The following is a 5,136-nucleotide window of genomic DNA, read 5'->3' as shown; positions in this document are numbered from 1 at the left end:
CCTTTCCAACTACTTAGGCATATTTCCACTACGCACTTGAAAGCGCCAATAATGGGTTCAAAATTCCCAAGTACTTAATCGGTAAGTAAGATTGCTCGCAACCCAACAACTCTGGCATATTGTGCAAGTGCCTTTTTAGCTTCTTCAAAACAGAACAATTCTCTTTTCTGAAAATTAATTTTGGGACCCAACATCTGCTCAAATGCTGAGGGCAAGGATTTACGGTTTTTTGCCTTTTCCATGTCATATTCCATAAAGAGAATCATATCCTTGCATATGGCAGAATTGACAGCCCCTCCTCAATTACATGTGGCACTATTCATGGAACTTTGTCGTCTCGTTTAGCACTCTCAATCAGTATGGCCAACATATCAACATCAATGTTAAATACTATTAGAGAGAGTGGATCATCCTAATACTCCTTTTTTCGTTTGGAAGTAATGCCCAACATATCCATTCCCTTTTGTGACCACACTATCACTAGGAAATTAATCAACCCACACAACCCATTTCTCAAAGAAGCCCTTCGTTCTAATGTTTGCTAAATAAAAGGCCATTTGACTTCGTCGTAAGACATTTCAAAGTTAGTTTTCAATACAACTATTCCAGTTTGCAGAATCACATGTGTGTCAATTAAGTACTGATAGGAAAGTTAAGAACCTGTCCAACTCCATCTCGCAATAATGCAACTATCTCTTTCCATTGTTGTTATCTGTCTAACTCCTCTTTGGATAGTAATATATGGTTGTTGATTTCTATTGGGCAGAAATGGAGGCCAGTGCTCGCACTTCTATGTATCCTCAACACCGCTGCAAAAACATATACCTGGTACTACACCTCTTAGGCACCAACTTGTATGAAACATGTAAAGAATGTCACATCTGATTAACTATAGCAAACATGTGCAGGTGAGGCATGCTCAAGGTATTCATAATGTGGAAGGCGAAAAGGATCATAGTGCCTACATGTCGCCTGCGCTGCTTGATGCTCACATTACCCCTTTGGGCTGGATCCAAGTAAAATCCCTTGTTTCTTTTCTGTTAGTTAATTACCATGTGTTGTCATATCTAATAACAAAGGTACACATTATGTTGTGGGCAACCAAGGTGGTGCTTTTGTCAAATATTTAAGGCAATAATGCCACAGTGATGTTGACAAGAGCATTACAAATGGAAGCACAAATGCTTTTGCCGTTATCTTTCACCGCCATTGGATTGGATGGTAGCTTGTATGTCACTATCATGTGTTCTGCTCAGGGTATCAAGCCATCAATGGTAAAATTATCCAACATTAAGATTGTTAATATAAAAATGTGTAAAAGTAGCATCAAATCATGATGCTCTAGTGGTAGAAGACATTTGTTCTGCAATTTAAGTGTTGGGTTCAAGATTCATTCACTTCACATACTAATAGGTCCTCACTTATAATGTTCAACCTTTATTTAGATTGTGACATCTCCAATCAAATGCAAATGGTGGCAGCAATTAGTAGTGTTATTGCAACATTCAATGTCTTTGTTCTGTCAATCTTCTATTGCTGACATCCTAGAGAATACTATTTCTTTACTAATGTAATCTTCATGCAAAATCATATGTTGATGTTGCCGGTTGGTAGTTCACATGGTTCTTATTGCCGCCTTAAAATAAATGAAGTACCATGTGTTAGCATGAACCTCGGACGAATGATATGTTCTATTTCTAAATATTAATATCATCAGGCAAGCACACATACTCATCATGCAACATATGCATGTGAATAGGTCCACCTCAACATGCACCCATGTATAGGAAAAAAACCACTTTGACATGCAAATATGCATCCAAATTTATATTGTGATATTTACTGGAAATAAATATTTTACAAAAATAAAATAATCAAACATAATAAGTTATATTTATTTTCAGTTTATCTTCTATACCTAAATAGCTTGCCCCCACTAACCCATTTATCTCAACATGTGAGCATGCCACCTTATCATGCAATATGCATGGAAATAGGATCACCTCGACATGTAATCATGCATAGGACAAAGTCCACTTCAACGTGCAAATATGCATGAGAATTTCCACTACATCATGCTATTTATATTTAATAAATATTTTACAACTATAAAATAACTAACACAGTAAGTTATATGTATTTTATTTTGTAGTTCTCATATTATTACTCCAAATATTTCTATCCCATACAATCAAATCTCATTGAATTATATTGAAAAACATTTTCGCAGAAAGGTGTGGGATAGCATCAAGTTAGTCATAATCCTAGTTGCATCAAAACGCAATGACACCGTCTTTTTGGATGACACCGTCATAATCCTACTTTATTGATTCATTTATGGTCGTGAGCCCATTTGAAATGTCCATTTTGAAGTCTTTATACACATAAAGTTGATTGAAATATCATTTTTTTATTTAGCATTCCCAATTGCATGGATGTTAATTTGCATGCATTTGTAGGTTGATTGTCTGCGAGAACATGTGACAAAATGTGGACTAGACAAAAAGATTGAGTTGGTTATTGTTTCCCCTCTACTGAGGTATAGTTTTCCTTGACCTTTTGATCTTCTTGTACATAATTTCATTATTTTGCATCTCGTTCTAAACTTTGTAATTTAGGTTTTGTACACTAACGAATATCATTGCTATGTGTAATCCTTCCTACATGTCTTACATGACCCATGTGCACATAATCTAGTAAAAACAAATTTTAGTTCGAGCTCTTCTTTTACATACTTAATCATGCTTGTCTAGTATACATTATTATGAGAACTCCTATGTTGAGGTATGATATAATATGATGGTGCATTACAGTAGTATGTTTTTTCTCTATGAGCCTCACAATATTTCATTGAACTAATCTCACAGGACTATGCAAACTGAAGTGGGGGTCTTTGGTCATGGGGGCAATAATGATGAAGCAAGTGCATCACCATTATTAATGGTAGAAGGTGCTGACACAGTGGACATAAGGCTATTTCAAGTTTGAACTGCCCACCGTTTCTTGCAGTTGAGGCCTGCAGGGAGCGCTTGGTATTTCTCTCCCATGAAGAAATATAATTAAAACATGAGCAGTCATTTTTTACATATTTATATAGTATTTTCAACATTGAGTGCCCTATTTACATTGACCTCCCTTAAATATTAACTAGAATAGCATTATCTGCAGTTGTTAGATTAACTTATTCAGCTTAGTTCGTTCTCTTCTAAGTCAACTACCGTCATTTGAGAAACTGGATGCCTATATTTATCTTTTCTTCTCCCACATCAGTAATGCTCTGTCAACAAATATTCTGACATTTCATTTTAAATTTGATTAAAAATGCAGGGTGTTCATCCCTGTGACCAGAGGAGCAGCATAACAAAATATCGTGCTCTCTTTCCTGCCATTGATTTTTCCTTGGCAAGTACCTAATATTGCTAGTTCACAAGACAAGTTCATGTGACAGTGTTTTGATGGTGTTTTAATATATGCGTTCTTGTGTTCTTTACAGATAGAGAATGATGAAGATGTTCTTTGGGAACCAGAAGTCAGAGAAACAATTGAATCGGTTGCTGCCAGGGGCATGAAGTTTATTGACTCGTAATTTTCCTTTTTATGACTGATTAGTTTCTTTTCTTTAGTTCCTTGAAAACAAAATTCTATTGATCTTCATATGAAAATGAAACCCAAGTACCTCAATAGTACTCATGTACATGTCCTATATCACTTTTGGTTGTTTTCCTGTGTCCTTTAAACCAATTTGTTCCCATGTTTCCGACGAATAAGGCTATTTTCCTTTACACATGTATGGACATATATGTTACTTTGTGTGTGTCAACAGAAAATCTTGTTACATTTTTTAGGGAAAAGCTAGAACTAATGGCAAAGGTTTGTGCACTGCCTTGGATAATACCCTCCGCTCCACACAATGCTTCCTCTGATTTCTTGTTTCTCATATACTAGAGAGTTATCACTAAGTGACTATTTGACACTAGAAAGTCCTAGTGCCAGAGATTCATGGGTAGCATGCATTGAGAAACACAAACCTTAGATGACACATTGAATTTATTTTGGTAACCTTATTGAAAATGATCACTGGATGTGATCGCAGGTTATGGACAAGAGAAGAAAAAGACATAGCTATTGTCACCCATAGTAGTTTCTTGGATTTCACTTTAAACATGTACGGTAAAGAGTGTCATCCAGCTGTAGCAGAGGATCTGAGCAAGCGGTAAGTATTTGTTTTCCTTGGTAATTGTCATATAATTAACCCACCATATCTGCAATCTTGCGTTGTTGTGGAGCACAATATTTGCATTGTAAACCTAAAACAACTTTAAAGCCCACAAGTACAAGCAAATTGGACTATTTTTCCTATGTGTACATGGAAAGAAGTATTGTATTCTTCGGCTTAGGATAACATGACTAGATAGAGCTAGTTCTTCAGAGAACTTTTGTCTTGCAATATCAGTATCGATATTCTTGTGCTAGATTCTAAAATGTTCTGGCCATGGTTGATTGTATCATCACAAGTGCATCTCGCTCAATTTTCCTTTTGAGAGGGGGTGCATGTTGCTAACTTTGACCTGGTTATATACAGCTTTGCCAATTGTGAGCTTCGCTCAATGGTGTTGGTCGACGTAAGGTTAGCTCTTGTTTTGCTTCAATGATTATAGTGCAGATGATGGATATTTTATAGCGTGGATTTGCTTTGCAATGTTGCAGTAAGCTTGGATCAGGAACCCCTACATGCAATTTCTCTGGGAAGATACCATCCGGACTTGATCTTCCTAGTGATGTCGTGGACAAGAAGTGAGCTAGAGCACCCACCTGCATTCGAGGACGTCTCCTCAAGGTGCCTCATTTCTACCTAAAACCATACATCTAAGGGATATAACTTCCCCCTTAACCATGTTTTTTAAGAAGCTACAAAATAACTAAGACTATTGACCGCATGATTATCTTTGATTCTTTAATCGAACCCCACTTTTGGCTGGCAAATAAGTTTGAACTGAATGACTGAAATTGATGCAAAGATAAGGGAAATCTATGGATAGGATTTGACATCTGTGACTCTGGAGTGTGATTAGCACAATTCCTATGTTTGTTATCCCATTTGTTGTCTGGATACATACCCAAATTGTGCATGAAACC

The 5,136-nt window shown here is 36.4% G+C and overlaps 1 pseudogene; it reads left to right on the top strand.

Annotated features, from left to right (window-relative positions):
* LOC119361909 overlaps positions 1-4,931 on the top strand; it is an 11,937-nt pseudogene extending 7,006 nt beyond the window's left edge.
* The last annotated feature ends 205 nt before the right edge of the window (positions 4,932-5,136 follow it).

The sequence above is a fragment of the Triticum dicoccoides genome, chromosome 2B, assembly GCF_002162155.2.
Source record: "Triticum dicoccoides isolate Atlit2015 ecotype Zavitan chromosome 2B, WEW_v2.0, whole genome shotgun sequence".
Lineage (NCBI taxonomy): Eukaryota > Viridiplantae > Streptophyta > Magnoliopsida > Poales > Poaceae > Triticum > Triticum dicoccoides.
Note: the sequence above shows the minus strand (reverse complement) of the source record. Positions and strands in the feature narration are given on the sequence as shown.